The sequence below is a fragment of the Urocitellus parryii genome, chromosome 8, assembly GCF_045843805.1.
Source record: "Urocitellus parryii isolate mUroPar1 chromosome 8, mUroPar1.hap1, whole genome shotgun sequence".
NCBI classification, from domain to species: domain Eukaryota; kingdom Metazoa; phylum Chordata; class Mammalia; order Rodentia; family Sciuridae; genus Urocitellus; species Urocitellus parryii.
Window position 1 is genome coordinate 36,049,635 of NC_135538.1, and position 21,848 is coordinate 36,071,482.

Below are 21,848 nucleotides of genomic sequence, written 5' to 3' on the forward strand. Positions count from 1 at the left end.
CTAGCCGGTTTGCATCTCACCTTTTGGCCATCCTACCAAGCAACTCCTGGGCCTAGTCACTTAGACAAGAAGGAGAGAGTTAAAGAGACCAGAGAACAAAGGAAGCCTAGGACATATAAAAAGGCAGAAGGCTCTTACTTCTTGGGGTATCAGGTCACCAGCTATGGCCCCCATCTCCCTCCTGGGGAAAGTCTGTGTTACTTCTTCTTAAACAAACCCTGCTTTATATGCTTGCCTCCTCACGCTTCTCTGATGTTATACTTCAACATCTGAGGGAGCAGAGCTCATTATTGATAACCAGCAGTCTCACTTTCCATTCTTTAACACATTTATTGGGTTTTGATTTCGGTCATTGTGATTCTTAAATCCAATATGCTTTTTGGATCCTTTTTGTGTTTTCTTGTATCATACTAGTAATATTTCATCATGTTTAGAATACTATAAGACTAATTTTAAATTATTTTATCATGTATTTTAACATTTCTGCTTCTAATAAAACCTATGATCCAATATGACTTTTTTTAATAGCAATGTTCCTTGTGTTTTGTTCTTACAAAACTTAATTCCCCGAAAAGTTTGACTTTTTTGTTAATATGAGGTTGCATCAACCCAATGAGAGGTCTATAGAAAACAGATAAGTCCTAAGAAGAGCCCCAAGCAACAGGAAACTCAGGTCAATTGCCTCTTACTCAAACAAATCTTCCACGGGAATTTCATCTTGGTTATCCAAAAAAAAAAAAAAAAAAAAAAAAAAAAGCAGAATCTGGAAGAGGTTCTCCTTGGATTGTATTTCATCCACATTGATGGTTCCTGAAATTTTCTTGCCCTCACCTGTTTTCTTCAGCAACTCCATTCTGTAGTAACAGCAAGAATTGAGGTAGGTTCTTAGGCTCACTGTCTGGCTGATCCCTGCTTTAGGTGAAAACCATTGTTAAATCATTATTGTAAGGATTTCTTCAGAGTCCTATTTTTTATATGGCATTTTTCCTATAGGTTAATCTCGGAGGAAACTGTCGGAAACTAGCCTCATTCAGTATTTTGAAAGAAAGATGAAATAAAACTAAAATCAAATTCAAACTTTTCCCTAATTTTGCTATATGCTACTACATATCATATCCTTTGCTCTATTTTCTCTTGAATAAATTATAATAATTTGAGTTTTTGGATTCAAGGATATGAACATTTTTAAACATTTACACATATATTGCTAAATTTCTATCAAAAAATATTAAAATTTCAAACATGGCTATTAATCAGAATGTCTACTTTCCTACATTTGAAGCAACAAAGGACTGACAAAGTTTTTTACCCTTCACTTAATAAGAAAAAAATACAAATCTCATAGTTTTAATCTTAATTTTATTGGTATATGTCTTAATAAACAGTTTTTTGTAAATCTATCAACCTTTCATATTTCTTTGTTTTTGTATTTTTTAACTAATCTTTTGTCTAGCTTTTCTATGGGCATATTTAGCTTTGTCTTAGTGAATTGTATAAATTAGAATGTAGTAATGTTGCTTAATAATGTTTACATTTCTTTACTTCTTCAGATTGATCTCAATAGAATACCTATGGTAACATTGAGAAAGTCTAATGATTTAAAATGTTACTTATATTCAATACACATGTTAGAGACCAATTTTTAAATTTCCATTTTCAGGTATTCATGTTTTGTAAATAGCACATAAATGCATACATTTTAACAGTGTTCTATTCAGCCCTGATTTACATAATATACATGAATTAACCTATGGGAAATATATTTTTTTAAATTTCAGAGTTGAGAAAGAATGTTTTTCTCTTGCTTAAATTTAATGTAAATTTACCTTACATTATTATGTTCTATCACTTTTTTATATGTCATATTATAGGGGAGAAAAACTAACATTCTTTACTCCCCTATGGCAAGACTCATGGCTAATACCCCTGAAACAAAAGGCAGATGATAAGAGAAGAGCATAATAGACTTTTTTATACACATTTTATGTGACACAGGAGATTTCAGAAAGGAAGAGACCCAGAGAAAATTGTACTTTTATGATTTGATTCAATAAACAATGGACATTTTTAGAAATGTAATGGACAAAAAGATGCACAACCTAATAGTAATGAACTGGGGAGGAACTCAGCAAGGCCTGTTTGTTCAGATCTTCCTTGTCCTCTCTCTGGAGCACTCTCTGCTTCTAGGTATAGGGTAGAGCCCCTGTAGATTGAGAATCTTATGACCTACTTTCAAGTGAGGTGGGTCAGAAAACCCCTCTATGTCCAGCTCTCAAAGGGAAAAATGGGGAAAGTCAGAGTGAACTTTTTTTATTTTTATTTTTTTAGTTGCAGATGGACACAATATCTTTAATTATTCATTTTTATGTGGTGCTGAGGATCAAACCCGGGCCTCACACATGTTAGGCAGGTGCTCTACCACTGAGCTACCGTCACAGCCCCGGGAGAGTGGGCTTTTGCTTCTGCATTTTTTATCAATTCCCAAGGTGCCACATTGAGGATGTTGTGCTGTGAGCCCTGACATAATTGTCCCAGCAGCACTCCATTGTATTCTGCCTTTACTTATCTTTGTTTTACAGGAAATGTTTCCATGTTCTGTTGGACAACTCAGGTTTTCACCATCTTCTCTGTCTGAAATATCCATTGCATAGAGGCTTTATTTTATAAAGAACAATATGTCTTTCTTTTACCACTGCCTCAAGGATGAGATGATGGATCACATGTCTTCATGCCAGGATTATTTAAATGCCATGATAAGCCTTTTGGATCTTTCACAGATCACACCAAGACTGCTGTTTTTGTTTTTGTGTGTTCAGTTATCCTCTGATTATCAGTAGATCTTATCTGCTCTACTGCCTTTGTTACTTTTAATAATTTTTGGCAATTGTACTCCAAGCTGACTCCACATTTGAAAACACTCCAAATTTGTTTTAAAATCACTTTCCTAACAAAACCCCTAAAGCACAAGAAGTAAAATCAAGAATCAATAAGCGGGATAAAATCAAGCTAAAAAGCTTCTTCACAGCAAAGGAAACAATCAATAATGTGAAGAAAGAGTCTACAGAACGAGAGAAGATCTTTACTACATGCACCACAGATACAGCATTAATCTCCAAGATATATAAAGAACTCAAAAATATTAACATCAAAACCCAAAAAAACCCAATCAGAAAGTTGGCTAAGGAACTCAACAGACTTCACAGAAGATGAAATACAATAAATCAACAAATATATGGAAACATATTCAAATTTCTAGCAATTAGAGAAATGCAAATCAAAACTACATTAAGATTTCATCTCACTCCAGTCAGAATGACAATTATCAAGAACTCAAGCAACAATAAATGTTGGCACAGATTTGGGGGGGAAATGTACAAAGTACATTGCTGATTATATGCAGTACATTGCTGGTGGTACTGCAAATTCATGCAACCACTATGAAAAGCAGTATGAAGATTCCTCAGAAAACTTGGAATGGACCCACCATTTGACCCACTTACCCACTCCTCCATTTATACCCAGAGGACTTAAAATTAGCATACTACAGTGGCACAGCCTCATCAATGTGTATAGCAGCTCAATTCACAATAGCCAAACTATGGAACCAACCTTGATGTCCTTCAATAGATGAATAGATGAAGAAAATGTGAGATATATATACACACACACAAATACATACATACACACACACACACACACAAAATGGAATATTACTCAGCCTTAAAGAAGAATGAAATGATGGCATTCGCAGAAAATGGATGGATTGGAGAATATCATGCTAAGCTAAATAAACCAATCCCCCCAGAAAAACAAAGGCCAATGTTTTCTCTGATATGATGCTAATTCACAATGAGTGGTTGGGTGGCTAGGAAAACATAGAAGTACTTTGGATTGGGCAGAAGGGAGTGAAGTGGGGGAGGAAGGAGAGGGGTATGGGAGTAGGAAGGACAGTAGAATGAATCAGACATTATTACTCTATGTACATATATGATTACACAATTTTACATCATGTACAACCAGAAGAATGAGAAGTTATACACCATTTATATATTATAGGTCAAAATGCATTCTACTGTCATGTATAATTAATTAGAACAAATAAAAGTAGATGAGAGAAAGTCAATAATAAAAGGATAACTCTTTTTCCAAAAAGGCAAAGTATCCATAGATATTTCTCAAAATTAGTTATGTATGTGCCACTCAATGAATGAAAAGAAAATCATTAGCCATCAGGGAAATTCAAATTAAAATCTCAGGAGATAATACTCTACACACTCTAAGATGATTATTATAAAAAAGGTAATGGCAAGTGTTGGAGAAATCAGAATCCACAACTAATGGTGGGAATTCAAATTGATATATAATTATGTCAGTTCCTCAAAAAGTTAGATACAAGAGTTGGGGAAGTAGCTTAGTGATGAAAAATCTATATTTTTATGTTTAATCATTTTGTGTTGATTTTATCTTTTCCTTAAAGCACCCCACCTACTCAGCTTCAATGGAGGTTGGCTTTACAGAAATCATCTGCAAGAAGATCTATATTTATTTGTGATTCAGTGGATTCTTTACAAGGTTTGCTTTATTTTCCTATTACATTACTGCTCAAAATCAGAGGTCATGTTATGGATCATGAATAATACTGATAACTGAAAGTGGTAAAATATGGTAGAGATCTGGACAAGTATAGAAATTCACTTTTGGATCTTCAGAGTGATTGTGTTCAACTTTATCAGTGAAATAGTGTGCCATTTGTTCTGAATTAATCAAGATCTCAAAATATTCTCAAATTGCTATATTTGTATATTGTACTTACTTCAGCTGAATCCTCCCAAAATTGGAATTATGTGCACGAAGCTTATAAGACTACATGTGCTGATCACACACTACATGATCAGCTCTAGTTTTGGAGAGTGGTTGCTAACTTAACAATGCAAAATCCCTGGGAGTCCCAGTGTAATGGGAGTACACACCACTCAGCAGCTCTTTTCCTTGAACTTCATCATGCAGCTCATGAAAATGATTGTACAGTAGAACTACAGTGTTCCTTCCATAGTAAGATATACAGGTGATGTTTGGCTGTCAGAAAGAGACAGGAAGAATATCTGGACCATTCTCTCATATAAAGCAAAAACCCTGATGCTGCAGGAGAGCAGAAGTTTTATTTCTTTTCCCAAGAAAAGTTTGGTTGCTGCTGGGGGAGTAAAAAAAAAAAAAAAAAAGCAAAAACCTTTGGCCATTGTGAGAGGGGCACAATCTCCTCACATCCAGGACCCTATACTGCTAGTAAGAAGACTACTGTTGCTGGTGAGAGGTGGTCAACCCAGCCCTATGCAAGACCACAAAGAACAAATTTCCTCTGCCAAGACAGGAAGAGGTAAGAATAGTGAACATTCTCCCCTCTTCAGCCCCAGGCACAGAGAAATTTGAATAAATGAAATTTGCACAGAATAGAGAATTGTGTCCATCACCCACCAGGAGCTTCAGACCTACTGTGCAAAGAACAGCTTATTATGGACTGAGGAATAGAGTAAGGCTTACTGTAATTTGGTCACTACTAAATTCTACAAAAGCATGCCAGCACACTAAGCACAGGAAGGAGCAGTTCGCAGCTAGATGGATTTGAATTCTTTGGTGCACCCATGATAACTATAGAAACATCAAAACCAAACTTTGTTAAATAAAGTTAATTCAAATTCACACTTTAATAGCCCAAAGACAAAGATGCATACTAACAAGGGGATATAAAACTGATGTCAGTTGTTAACTACACTTTATTCATAATTCTGACATTTACTCAAATTCTATTAGGCACACTCAAAAATCAATAAGAATAGTTATCAGTAGTAAAGAGATAAAGTAATAAAGACAGATACAGAGATGGTATAGGCATTAGAACTATCAGTCAAAATACTATAAATATCTTTGATAAGTTGTTAAAGCATCTAGATGACTAGGTTTAAAATATGTATGAAAAGATAGAAGATTTTATCAGTGAGAAGAAAATTATTTTAAAGAATAAATGAAAATGATGGAAATAAAAAAGCACACTATTAGAGATGAAAAATTCCTTCTGTGAAACTAACAGCGTAAGTCATTTAATTTGAAATGTCTTGCCTCTTGTGTTTTGTTCTGTAAACACACAATCCCCTCAAAGTTTGACTTCTCTTAATGTGAGATTGTGTCAACTCAATGATAGATCAGTGGAAAACAGATAATCCCTGAGAAAAGCCCCAAGTAAGTGTAAATCCCAGTCAAAAAAATCTTCCATGGGAATTTCATCTTGGTTACCCCAAACAAGCAGAACATATTTTAGCTAAAATAACAAAAATAGTACAAAGGAAGAATGTTAAAATCTGCAAGAATGAAATATCAAGTCATGTATAAAAGTGAAACCACCAAAATAATAACAGATTTCTCAGTAGACACTCTGAAGTTCAGGAAGGTATAAAATGATATATTTTAAGGCTAGAAAAAAAATAGCTACTAATAGAAATTACTATATCCAGACAAGCTTTCCTTTGGCTTCAAAGAAGAAATAAAGACCTACCAAGATGAGTATAAACTAAAGGAATTCATGACTATTAAGCCAGCATTGCTGAATATATTTGAAGCAATCCCACACTCAGAAGAGGAAGAGAAACACAACCATGAAAACATGAGAAAGAACAAACCTCACTAGAAGAGTAAATATGCAAGTGAGAATTAGGAAAGACTCAAACATTAGAAATAAAACAAAAAGACGGCAATCAGTATGTACTTTCTATGCTAACTCTGCATGAAAATGGTCTTAGTTCTCTAATTAAAAACCCAGGCTAGCAAAAGGGATCAAAAACTAAGATCCTATTGTTTGTTGCCTGCAAGAAACACTTAGCCAGCAAAAACATGGGAAGATTAAAAGGATGAAAAATGCCATTCCATGCGAATGGAACCCCAAAGCAAGCAGGATTAGTTCCACTCATATCTGACAAAGCAGACTTCAAAACAAAACAAAGTTAGAAGAGATAAGTTTACTATATACTGATTTAAAAAAAAAAAAAAACAACTTAGTGAAAGAGGTGAAAGACCTCTACGATGAAAACTACAGGACACTAAAAAAAAAAAAAAAATGAAGAAGACCTTAGAAGATGGAAAAATTTCCTTTGTTCTTGGATAGGCAGAATTAATATTGTGAAAATGACCATGCTACCAAAATCACTGTACAGATTTAATGCAATTCAATCAGAATCCCAATGACATTCCTCATAGAAATAGAAAAAGCAGTCATGAAATTCATCTGGAAAAATAAAACACTCAGAATAGCTGAAACAATCCTTAGCGAAGAGTGAAGCAAGTAGCATCACTATACCAGACCTTAAACTGTACTACAGAGCAATAGTAACAAAAACAGCATGGAATTGGCAGCAAAATAGCTTTGTAGACCAATGGTACAGAATACAGGACACAGAGACAAACCCAATAAAAACAGTTATCTTATAGGTACAAAAAACATATATTGGAGAAAACAAAGGCTCTTCAACAAATGGTGCTTGGAAAACTGGAAAACCATATGCAACAAAATGAAATTAAGCCCCTATCCCTTACCATGCACAAAACACAACTTACAGTGGATCAAGAACCTAGGAATTAAACCAGAGACCCAGCACCAGCACCTAATAGAAGAAAAAGTAGGCCCAAATCTTCATCATGTTGGATTAGGCTCCAACTTCCTTAATAAGACTCCTATATTGCAAGTATTAAACTCAAAAATCAATAAATGGAATGTACTCAAACTAAAAAGTTTCTTCTCAGCAAAAGACAGAATCTGTGAGGTGAATTGAGAGCCTGCAGAAGGGGAGCACATTTTTACCTCAAGCACATCAGATAAAGCTCTAATTTCTAGGATCTATAAAGAACTCAAAAAACTTAACACCAAAAAAACAAATAACCCAAACAATCAATGGGCCTGGGAACTGAACAGGCACTTCTCAGAAGATGATATATAATTAATCAACAAATATATGAAAAAATGTTCAACATCTCTAGCATTTATAGAAATGCAAATCAAAACTACTCTAAGATTTCATCTCACTCCTGTCAGAATGGCAGCTATTATGAATACAAACAACAATAAATATTGTTGAGGATGTGGAGAAAAAGGTACAATCATACATTGCTGGTGGGACTGCAAATTGGTGATTCCTTGGAAAACTGGGAATGGAACCACCATTTGACTGAGCTATCCCTCTCCTCAGTCTATACTCAAAGGACTTATATAAATTATTCTATAACTTTGTTACTGTTAATTTTGCAGTGAAATCAAAAGTACACAGAAAGCCTTACAGTATGCCAACTCTAATCCCTTCAAGTATATACCAAGGAGTGGTATAGCTAGATCATATAGTAACCCCATTTTAGGATTTTTGAAGAACTTCCATACTGATTTTCTTAATGACTGTGCTAATTTTCATTCCCACAAACCATGAGTAAAGGTTTGTTTTTCCCTAAAGCTTCACCAGCAATTATTATTTTTTGTATTTTTAACGATAGCCATTCTGACTAGAATAAGATGAACTCTCAATGTAGTTTTGTGTTTCATTTCCTTAATTGCTAATACTGTTGAACACATTTTCATATAATTGTTAGCTATTTCTACTTATTTTGACTCATGTTAAATTCATTTACCTATTTATTGGATTATTCAGTTTTGAGATGTTAAAATTTTTGAATTCTTTATGTATTTGGAATATTAACTCTCTGTCAGAAGAGGAGGTGACAAATATTTTCTCCCATTCTGTAGAATGTCTCTTCATTCTGTTGTTTCCTTTGCTATGCATAAGCTTTTTAATTTGATGAATTCCCATTTCTAAATTCTTACAAAGCCCTGACCCTGGGTATAGCAAAATCATAATCCTTCTATGATAGGCAAAGCAACTGAACATTTCTTAAATAAACTTTATTCAATATAAAAAATTGTATTAATCATAAACTGAACACCAAATGCTGAAAATAATGGCTTGTGTGATGTCTGTTTACATTATATATACATTAAAATTAATGTTTAATTTTAGTTTTCTGAGTTATATCATTATTATTATTATTTAACTCAAAATCCTCCTAATCCTTTTGGCCTATAATGGAGTTGTAACAATGGAAATGACCACTAGATGTTGCTAGTTATCTAGTTTATAAATCTAAGCAATTGCATTCTTTAAAAGCTTACTTCTACCTTCACCAATTTTTTTCAAACACAATATCTAATCCCATGTTTTGAGTATACTTGAATCATATAAAGAGCTACAATGTATAACACCCAAGTTTTTAGAAAAACTTGCTTCCAATTCTTTACTCAACCTCTTTTTTTGGGGGGGGTCGGGTACCAGGGCTTGAACTCAAGGTCACTGGACCACTGAACCACATCCTCAGCCCTGTTTTGTATTTTATTTACGCACAGGGTCTCACAGACTCCAGAGCCCCTGTGATTACAGGCATGTGCCATCACACCAAGCCTTCAACTTCTTTTCTTTACATTCTAACATGTAACCATCCAAATGTATATTTATTTATTATTAAAAAAAACTATATTATGAGAAAATGATACTCATAATATAGTTTTTTTTTAAATATATGATCCACACCATGTTAACTTTGCTTTCTTTGCTCTATGACTACATATGATTTAATTAAAACTTTATTCAACTGGGCACATTTATTCCAGAACAAGGAGAAATCAATGTTTTGCAAACATTCAATTGCTGTAGATACTTTCTTTGCTATATAACCTAAGAATCGGGGAATGCTGGAGGCAGATAGGTATTATTAGGGCATGGGAATTTTGCTTATGTACAAAATCAACAGAACAGGGTTAGGCAAACTTCTGGTAAAGCAGTTTCAATTATTGCTTCCATCAATTAGACAAGTTTTCTATTTTTCACTTTTTTTTTTCTCTTGAAATGTGGTGGAGGATGCAAAATACTAAGAACCAGGAAAACAAGATAGAAAGGGTTATCACCTCCACGTAAATTGGAGGGCATCTATAGAGGTCTGCTGCTGTTATTATTTAGATGTAGTGTTCCCTGAAAGCTCACGTGTGAGACAATGCAAGAATGTTTGGAGAAGAAATAATTGGGTTTTAGCTTTAGCCTAATCAGAGAATTGATCTCCGGTGGGATTAACTGAAGTGGTAGGGTGTGGCTGGAGGAGATGGGAATTGGGGCGTGGCTTTGAGGTACATATTTGTATCTGGTAAGTGGAGTTTCTTTCTCTACTTCCTGATCATGGTGATGTTAGCTGCTTCCTTCTGCCACACTCTCCAGCCATGGTGTCCTGCCTCACCTTGAGCCCAGAGGGATGGAGCCCCTCTGTTGACCTCTGAAACTGTGAGCTCTCAAATAGTAACTCTTCCTTCTCTACAACTGTGCTGGTTGCATCCTTAAGTCACAGCAGCTAAAAAGCTGAATAAAATAGCTGCCTAAGATCCCTGTGTAGAGGCAAGCCAATTGTGGGAAGGCCTTAGGTGTCCCTATTAACAGGTGTGACTGAAACACTAGACAAAATTGAGAGGAAGTCACACTTTTATCTTTGAGAATACATTGCAATGATTTATATCTATGATTCAGCCTCTGGGCTTTCATTTGTCTATATCATACAAGGTAAAATGTGTCAAAGGATTTTACTTGGAAAATTAGTTGATTTATGGAAAAACACACATAAATTACCAAAGCCACTGTTAAAGAGGTTTTTTATCTCCAGAAATAGGGATGCATGGTGACTGGTTTTCTGGAACAAATATTTATCAAAATTATAGGAATAAGGATTGTAGTCCTCAAATATAACTCAGCTTCTTACAAAGTATGCTGCATAATATTCAAAGGTAAGAAAAGTAGAAATAACTGCAAACAAATTTGGCATTTTTCTGAATCTCACTTCCTACAGTTTTCAAAAAAGATGATTTCATGATTATCTGTCCCTCAAACTAAGCATATATATTTCACTCAATAAAATATATTTTATATATTTTTGAAGATGGTAGTGACTTTAACCTTTGTTCCAAGGGAATGTGAAACCAAGAACTTAGGCTTTTAAATTTACAAGATTCTCACATCAAATGTTTAGTTTTATTTACTTTTTCCAATATTATAATACTTACTAATGACTGAATCTCAGATAATACCACTGCCTAGAGCCATGAGTAATAATATTCCTTGCACATATAAAGTTACAAAGCAAAAACAGTGAGATAACACTTCTGCTAGAATCAGGCAATCTTTTAGTAAAGTTGTTCTGCCTAAATCAGGGAGAACATGAAGCATCGTTGAGAAAGAACTACTATTACCTCTTTAAAAAGTTTTATGGTAATATTCTGCCCAAAAGCTAGATTCTCTTGTCCTAAAGATAATAACTAGAAACTAAATATTAACATCAGTATTAATGATTAGTGTTCCAACTGTACAATCTCTTGCACCATCCCAGTAGTTTTCGTCAGCTTTCATTGTTGTGAACAAAAGATCTGACAAAACAACACTGAGGAGAAAAAGCTTGTTTAGGGCTCATGGATTTACAGGTTTCAGTCCATAGATGGCTGACTCCATTGCTTTGGGCCCTGAGCTGAGGCAGAACATCATGCAGAAGAACTTGTCAGAAGAAAGCACTCAAGACATGGTAAACAGGAAACAGAGAGGGCTGTGCTCACCAAGGTCAAAAAACACAAAGTCACACCCTCAGTGACCTACTTCCTCCAGCCACACCCTACCTGCCTACAGTTACCACCTAGTTAATCCATATCAGTGAATTAACCCAAGGATTAAGTTAAGGGTCTCATAATAAATAGTCATTTCATATCTGAGCATTCTCATGTCAGGCATGAGCTTTTGGAGGACACCATATATCTGACCAGTAACAGTAGCTAACTAGGCTTGCACCAGGAGCTTTCCTTTACAATGTCTTGTGTGCAATCATTATACCAGGGTTCCCCTCTCACCCAGATAACCAGTGGAAGTCCTATTCATTCTTTAAGACTGAGGATTATGTGTCTTCTTTCTTGAAGATTCCCTGTATTAATTTAACCCATCTCTCACCCTGTACAAAACTCAGCTCACAGTGGATCAAGGATCTAGATATTAGGCCAGAAATGCTGCACAAACTAGAAAAAAAAGGTAGGCCCAACTTTCCAACATGTCCGTGTCGGCACAGGATCTGACTTCCTTAATAAGACCCCTAAAGTGCCAGAAGTAAAATCAAGAATCAATAAATGGGGTGGCATCAAACTGAAAAGCTTCTTCACAGCAAAGGAAACAATCAAGAACATGAAGAGAGAGCCTACAGAATGGGAGAAAATTGTGCCACCCAAACCTCAGATATAGCATTAATTTTCAAGACATATAAAGAACTCAAAAAATGTAACACCAAAAGAAAACCAAATAATCCAATCAATACATGGACAAAGAAACTGAACAGACACCTCACAGAAAAAGAAATATAAATGGTCAACAAATATATGAAAAAGTGTTCAACATCTAGCAATTAAAGAAATGGAAATTAAAACCACAGATTCCATCTCACTCAGTTAGAATAGCAATTATCAACAAAACAAGTAACTATAAATATTGGCAAGGATGTGGCGGGGGGGAGTTACACTTATACTGCTGGTTGGACTGCAAATTGGTGCAACCACTTTGGAAAACAGTATGGAGATTCTACAAGGACTAGGAATGGAACAACCACTTAACCCAGTTATCATACTCCTCGATAATATCCAAAGAAGTTAAAATTGGCATACTACGGTGATGCAGCCACATCAATGTTTACAGCAACTCAATTCAAAATCACTAAGCTATGGAACCAAACTAGGTGCCCTTCAACAGATGAATGGATAAAGCAAATGTGGTATGTATACACAATAGAGTATTACTCATCCATAAAGAAGAATGACTATGACATTTGCCTATAAATGGATGGATTTGGAGACTATCATGCTAAGTGAAGTAAACCAGTCTCAGAAAACCAAAGGTTGAATGCTTTCTCTGATAGGTAGAATCTAACTCACAGTAAGGGAAGAGGTGTGTGTGGAAGAATAGAAATGCAGTACTTTGGACAATGAGGAATGGAGGGATGGGAGGGGGTATAAGTAAAAGAAAGACAGTGGAATGAATCTGACATAGTTTCCCATGTACAAATATGAATACAACAGAGTAAATCCCACCATCATGTATATCCATAAGAATGGGACTCCAACTAGAACAAAGTATGTTTCATGATTGTATAATTATATAAAAAATGAATTCTACTGTCATATATAATTAAAAAGAACCAATAAAAATTTTTATAATTCATCATATATTTAAAATAAAGTGAAACATACTCTTGTCCTGTCACCCCCACTTGACAATACCTTGTTTTTCTTTCTTTCCTCCCTACATTCCTTCTTTTTCTTCTTTTTTTGGCAAGAATATTTAAGAACAGGAAAATGATGCTACTGAACATCTCAATGTGTTTAAAATTTCCACTTGGTGTGTTTAAATTTTTCACTTTGCTATTTTAAAAGTCAAGACTAAAAAAATAAAGTTCTCATTCACTGCTAATGTTAAAAAGCTGAGCTAATCACTTTCTCTTCCTCTATACTTCTCTAGCTCTGTAGAGTTCACACATTTTCCTGATTGTTTCTCCTTACAGTGAATGGAATTATATTATCATAGCTCTCAGTATCTGCAGTCTCTAGCAAGCTAGCAATACTTCCATTAAACAACTGCCAATTTCACATTTCCCAATATTGACTAAACAACAGCATATAACTGACAACAGTTCTTGCTATCTGTTTGGGATTTGACTTTGGTAGAATATTTACTCCCTGCCTCTCTATTCCCTTCTCTTACAAGAAAACTTGGTAAGTATTCATTCTTTTAAAATAAAACAGGTTTAAATTTTTAAAAAATGGAATGAAAATTAAAGATAGTGCCCATACACCTCCTGATCCCACACATGCACAGCCTATCCCACTATCAAGACCCCACTAATGTAGGACATTTATTATAATCAATGATTTTACTATTGATACATCAGTCCATAGTTTACATCAAGGTCCACTCTTAGTAACAAGCATTCTACGGATTTTGAAAAATGCATAATGGCATGCATTTGCCATTAGTTCATTACTTTAAATTCTACTGTGCTACATCTATTCATCCCTTGCTCCTCCAAACCTCTTGTGTTTTACATTTAAGTCTTTCTTTTAGTTTTTTTTTATTAATAGCTAATCTAGATTTACTTTTGTTCTATGTAAGTGTCTAGTTGTTTCAGTATCATTTGCTGAAAAGTCCATCTTTCTTCATAGTTTTTCTTTGGTTCCTTTGCCATAGACCAGCTACTATGTGGTTGTATTTCTACAATCTCTATTTCATTCCACTGACCTATTTGACTCTTATTTTTCCAGTACCTTGTTTTCCTGGTTATTGTAGCTTTACAGTGAGACTTACAGTAGGGTAGTGCCAGTCCTTTGACTTTTTTTCTACTTCATTTTGTGAATCTGTTGGATATATTTCTCTTCCACATTTATATGGGTGCCTCCTTAGGGAACTGCCTTCTCTTGATGACATTAAGATATTAATGGGATATTAATTTATTGAGTAGTGTTGACCTTAATTCCAAGTCAACTTTGTAGTACACTTTGAGCTTAATTCCAACTCGACTTTGTAGTACAGTTTCCCTGTTGCTTCTTTGTCCCTGATTAGTATGTTTCAGGGTAAAGCATACTGTGTCATAACCTGAGGTTCCTGCTTTCTCCATATGTCTCACAAGAGTGGGATCCCTCTGGTACTTCAGGCCGTTGTCTTATACAAGGCAAGGTGTATAGAGTATACCTTCTGTGGTAATGCTTCTGTTTTTGTCAGCAATGTGTGGTCTGAAAGGTATGGAAACAACAAATGCCAAGACCCTTTGAAAGTGCCATTTCCATGATATCTGTCTTATTTCTGCTGCTAATGCTATAGCAGTAGATGCCCAGGATCAGTTCTTCAGTGTGGGAGACCAATCTTGCACATGACTGAGTCAGACTCCCTGGCTGGGTGCTGAGGAAATGTGGCAGAGTTTTCCCCAGCCTTCTTGGGTTCGAGGGACGGTGTCTCGTGCATGGGTGTGTCTTCCTACAGCCCCATGGGTGGACCTATGCTCACCTGTTCCTTTGTAATATAACCCCTTGACTTGTTTAGGATAGAATCTTCCATGGAAGTGCCTTGTGTGTGTCCCCTTCTCTTACTGTGCCCTTGGGTGTGGCCTACCCAGGTGTCAGTCAATATGCTGACAGTGGACATCATGAAGATAGACTCAGCCCCCTGAATCCTAACCCTTTGCCTCATTTGAATAGCTTCTCCTCAATAAAAGGGGTCAGTGCGGGCTCTTTTCTCTCTCTCTCTCTCTCTCTCTCTCTCTCTCTCTCTCTCTCTCTCTTCCTGCGGACCTTTAGGTCAAAGGAGCTGTCACAGCGACCCCAAAGAAAAAGATATTTGTGTCTTTTGTGTGGTTATTTTGTGCAACCCAGTCAGCCCAGTTTTCCTGGAGTAACCCCTGAGCCTTTTACTTGCGAGAACAGAAACCCGACAATTCAGTACCTGCCAAGCCATGCTTAGTTGGGGCCAGGTCAGCATCTGAGGATTTTTTTCTCCTGTTTGTCAAGGTGAGGTGTTTACTTAGCTTTAAATGGGACTGGGTTGTTGGTGGAATAAGGTGTGATTTAGTTTGGCTGTAGTGTAGATCAACAGTACAGCATACAGCTCACATTCTTGAAGTGTCAGACTTGACCCCCCAGAACCATATGAAAAAAGGAACATGAATAATGATAATAACCACTCAATCAAACAAGGTAGAGCAATAAGGTAAACAACGAGTAAAAACTATGCCATCTAAAATACCAACAATAACAGGAATATCAGAGGCAAAATGAACACAGGATAAACTAAAAAGTTGGAAAATGACAAGTGAAATTAATTAAAAGAGGAAAAAATGGAAAAGGACAAAAGAAGGTAGATGAAAAGTAAAAAATTAAAGTAACAACATAAACAATAAAAGGGAGAAAATCAACAAATAATTCAGATAGTAAGAGACTAAAAATTTTTTTAAAGAATACATAGTATGTATATAATATATAATTTTATATATTATATATAAAACACATATATAGTATTATATTAATACATATAATATATTATATATGTATATAAACAGCAAATATAAAGGAGTTTTAATATAAAAGAAGTATTATTCCTACTGAGTTGGTTGATGATGTAGGCAAGAGAGAATATTGCTGTTCAACTTTTATTCTTATCAACTTTTCTTTCTGTGTCTTCCTTGGCAATGCACATCTTGGAGAGAGCAAAGGTTGGGGTTATTCTTTACCCCTTACTTGTTACTTGTGTCTTGATTTCCACAAGATCAGTGGGAATTGTTTGGGACTGGAACCCTTTGAAATAACTCTGAGCTTCCTTGCTTGCCAGTAAGGACTATCATGGAATACAAATTTCCTCCATCAGAAATTTATTCTGGAGAGATTCGCCTAACACACTCCACAGCTATGCTGAGGCAGAGTGCTACAATATCTCTGGGTCTGCAGAGATCTTTGCAAAGACCACTCCCTACTAAAAGGGAAAGCAACTATCTGCACTGGAGTGGAGGGGGCATGGCAGGTTATCCGAAATCCACCACCCAAAACTCTAGGGGCCCAAGTTCTAGCTCCACCATGTGCCATGCTTGCTTATTCCCCAGCTCTTCTTCAGATATCTACTCAGCCATTAGTCATAATAGAGAATCAAATTCTGTTCCTTTCCATGTCACTACATACCTACTGTATAGAATTTTCAATGGGCTTGTTTAGGTTGCACTTCTATGAGGCCAAACTAGGTCTCAAGCTGAAACTGTGCAGCACCATCTGCACTGGGATTCTAAGAGAAAGGAAAATGCAGGAGTTTTTCTTTCTCAAAGAGCAAGTTCAGAAGGACCTTCTTAAGTTAGCTTCCCATTATAGAACTGCAAGTTTACATTGGGAAATGCAGAGACATTCTCTAGCACCAGCCTGTTTCGCTGATCTCCAAACAACTGTGTTCTTACTTGCCCCTCCGTAGTGTGCCAAATTTTATGCTAGTTGTGTTCTTTTGGTCTCTCTCCACTATCCTTGAACTCCGCAACACTGCCACATGCTCCATGCTAGGCATTTCCTATCACTTTCTGCTCCACTGTTCAGATTCTCTGGGTTTCTCCAAGCCTCTGCCTATCCCTATTGACCTTCAGCATGTTCCCCATAGCTACCTACATCAATGAACAGCTGTCTTACTCTTTAGATTCTATCTGTTGAAAGAGCAGATAAGTGCTGGCTACTTCTAATCTGCCATCTTCCCTTGCCCACATTTTTTTTTCTAGGTGACTTTCTTGTATATTTCCAGATCTTTCCCTGAACACACCAACTAAATTCCAGTTGTGCCCCATACTAAGGATGAACAGAACTGTCAGGAAGCACCACTTTCCCTGCAAGCCTATGTGAAACTAAATTGGAAAATATTATTTGACCTTCCCTGAATTGGGCAATAGTATCCTTCCATACATGGAAGCACTTGTTCCATAAACTATGTTCACTTATCTACTTAGTTTCCTAAATTGGACAGAGCTCCACTACAGTAGAAATTACCTTTTGAAATTTTGGATTTTTATATTCCCAGGCCATAACTTAGTGCTTGTCATGCTTATAATAAGCACTCAGTAAGTGTTTGCTCAATTATTGAAAACTTAAACAAATGGAGGCATCTTAAAAGCAATGTGACAAGGATAAACTTGGCCATTTCCTACAGCAAGTACTCCTTGGTTTATTCATCTTGCCCAATGTCTGGTGTTCATCTTAATGGATGAAAGTTAATTTGTGCTTGTGTCCCAGCATTGATGGAAGTGGTACAACTTGTTTACATTATCCAGGTTAAAAAAAAATACACATAGAAATACCATGTATTTTAAACACAGAACTGAACAATATCATATACACAGAACAGAACAATAGAGAAGCCAACTTAGCTGTATACTCTCCTAGAAGTTGAAAAGATTCTGGTCTAATTCCAGGGTCTTTGATTCATTTTGAGTTGACATCTATGCAGAATGAAAAATGAGTATAGAGTTTCATTTTTTAAAAAACATATGGATAGTCACTCTTCCTAGCACCATATTCTAAAAAGGGTATGTTTCTCCAATATAAGATTTTGGCTTCTTTGGTATATATCAAGTGGCTGCATCTCGGTAGGTTTGTCTCTATGTCTTCTATTCTTTTCCATTGGTCTTTGTGTCTATTTTTATGCCAGTCACATACAGTTATTTTTATAGCTCTATTGAATAATTTGAAGTTGAGTATTGTAATGCCTCCAACATTGCTTTTCTTTGCTTAGAATTGTTTTGGCTGTTGCCCATTCTCATCACTTCTATATAATGTAGTAATTGAAATTCTAGCCAGAGCAATGAGGCAAGAGTACAAAATAAAAAGGATACCAATAAGGAGGAAGCTCATATTATTGTTTGGAAAACATATTATATCTAAGAGAATTAATATCGACATCATTTTCTCTTTTGTGTATGAGAAACTCTGAGCAGCACAATTTTATCAAGTGTGATAATTCACATAAAATTGATAACAGTAGACATTTTTAAAATGAGTTTTTGTGGCCCAGGTGTGGTGGCCCTCCCCAGTAATCCTAGCAGCTCAGGAGGCTAAGGTAGGAGGATCACAAGTTTAAAGTGAGCCTCAGCAACTTATCGAGGGCTTAAATAACTCAGTGAGACCCTGTCTGTAATATATATATATATATATATATATATATATATATATTTTTTTTTTTTAAGGGCTGGTGATGTGGCTCAGTGGTTAGAGTCGACAGATTTACTCCCCATTATCAAAAAAATGAGTTTTTTGTGTACTTTTGGATGTTTGACATTTGTCAAAACATCAAGATAATTGTCACTGATTGGATAAACATTTTCAGAAAAAATATAAGCATCATTTTATTAACCTTTTGGTCACTTAAACTTTTTAAATTTATACTGCATTATGAAGTTGCTCAAAGAATATTATCTTTCAGAAATTTAATCAGTGAAATCTCTATATACAGAAGATATGACTAAACATAAAAATAAATAAATAAAAATAAATAAACATAAAAATAAATAAAATAAACTATGGTATTATTTTGTTCTTTGGGATTTTTCCCTCTGTTCTTTTTTGTTGTTGTTGTTAGTGTGACATCCTTCACAAAGAAGATGTTCACCTTTGTGATTTATTGAATTCCTTAAATTGCCTGCCTTGTTACTATTAATGTAATGGCAAGATTCAAATACTATAATGGCCTTTCAAGAATATTTGATCCTTTTATTTTGTTCTATATTTCATATGTCCATAATTTTATTGATAGTATTAGGTTGGCTTATTAGAGAGAATAGAAGACTGAAATTTAAAACCTTGTGATTTTGTTTTAGTTATAAAAAGTTTTGGGTCCTTGTCCAAGTCTGTCAATTCTTCATTTACTATCAGGAAATAAATGTAAGTATGTGTCATAAGACAATGTATAAGTAAGTATAGTGTAAAATTCTTTATTTACATTATTGTATTTTTGACTTTTTGACTAAATTATTTTAAAAGATTTTTATTTAAGGATAATATTAGACATACAATTTAAAAACAAAGCTACCACTAAAAATCCCTTTATATACATCACCTAGGTCCCTCATGTTATTTGTGATAAAATCATTAAAATATTGAAAATAATATTAATAGAATTATCTGTGGACTCCATTTGGATTTTCTCATTTTCCTACTAGTGCAGGGAGCCACCTGTGAATTACTTGAGGGAGGGTCTCCTCTTGGTATGGAGCCATGGACATTTAGGTTTAACCTTGGGAACTATCCTCCCCTCACCCCCTTCCACACACACATGACCTCTATCTCTGCTCTACTAGGAAGACCCCTCTCATAGCTCTGGAGTTGGGCTAACCATTGGGAACTGGACATCCCACCTACTATCTTATTTGGCAAAGAACATTACGTGGAAAACCTTTGATGTTTCCTGATGTAAATAAAGCAAGAGAGGGCTCCATTTTACTCTTTTTAGCATGGAAGCTTGATCCCTAAGATCCGCTAGACTGTCCTGCCCCTGCTTCTAAAATTATTTTCTGTGTCCTTGTTTTTTTTTTTTTTTTGCTACCCTACCTTTTTTAGCTTTTATTTTGCAGCCAGCCCATTCCACCAAGAGGAACTCCATTCCCACCTCCCATAAGGGATGTGGGCAGGGTACTAGTGCCCCTTTTGTATTCTAGAATCCACAAAGAGGCTGAATTATATCAATATCACTAATTAGATTTGGATTTTTCAGCTTTTTTTGTATGATGAGACTGAAGTAATGGATCTTTGGAAAGAACATAATGAGCATAATCCTTTGTGACATGATGCTAACATGATTTACTATCAACTTTGATCAGATGGTTACAGTGATATCTATTAGATTCCTTCACTGTAAAGTTACAAATATTCCCTTTCATACTTTATTCATTAGAAATAAGTCTCTAAATCAAGCCAACACTTAAGAAGTTCTCAATTAAGCTTACACTGGGCAAAAGTATAAAATTTATGAACATGTATTAGAAGCACTATAGTAATTAATCTTTGGGAGGAATATGTTTCTCTTTAGAATTTCAGAAGGAGAGAATCTTACTGGAAGCAAATATTACTATTATGTTCTAATATTGATTTTTCGATTTTCCCCATTCCTACTATAATTATTAATTGGAATTCTGCCATAAAATTTGTTGTCTATAATTACCCATTTATTATTTTACTTAGTCATTGACTTATTTGTATCAGTGTGTACTTTTGTATATACGTTCTATTCTTGAAGCAAAAATCTAATGCTATTGATGTGTTGTTTCTTAAATCATTCTCCTTTATTAGGTTGGACTTTTGTATTTTCTCATTTTTTTCTACCAATCGTTCTTACTTTCCAGCACTATAAAGTGCCCCAGATAATCTTATACTTCCCTAGACCAGGCATAGAATCAGCAATGTCTTCAAGAAACCTGATCCCATTCATTGGATATTGATGTCTAGAAACCAAAATCTGGATGATAGATATTCTCATTGCTATTGGAATGCCACTACCTCTAAGGCCCTCTCAGTAACACAGCTAGAAAACATATGTATAACTTCACTTTTCATGATCTTCTCTAACTCCGTACCTGCAAATGCCATGATTTTATTCTCTTTTATTGCTGATGTTTTCTCTGATATAAGAAGGCTGATTCATAATGGGATAGGAAGAGGGAGCATGGAAAGAATAGACAAACTCTAGATAGGGCAGAGGGGTGGGAAGGGAAGGGAGGGAGCAGGTAGTTAGAAATGATGGTGGAATATGATGGACATCATTATCCAAAGTACATGTATGAACACACGAATTGGTGTAAATATAGTTTGTATACAACCAGAGATATAAAAAATTGTGCTCTATATGTGTAATAAGAATTGTAATGCATTCCGTTGTCATATATACATAAAAATTAATAAAAAAGAAAACATATGTATTCTTACACATGCATCTGTATCTGTATTTATTTCTGTATCTATCATCTGCATATATCATATCTGTGTCTCCTATCCAGGTCTAACATTCTGCCACTGCTTTAGTAACTTCTTTACTCAACTCTAAAAATACAGATGTTTATTATCTAGATTGTATTTATTTATTCATTCAAGCCTAGTGTGCATATATAATATTCATATATAGCATATTACATATATACACATATAAGAAATTCAGCATTGCAAAACTGTACCATGTAGAAACAAATTTTTAAAAATTTAATATTCA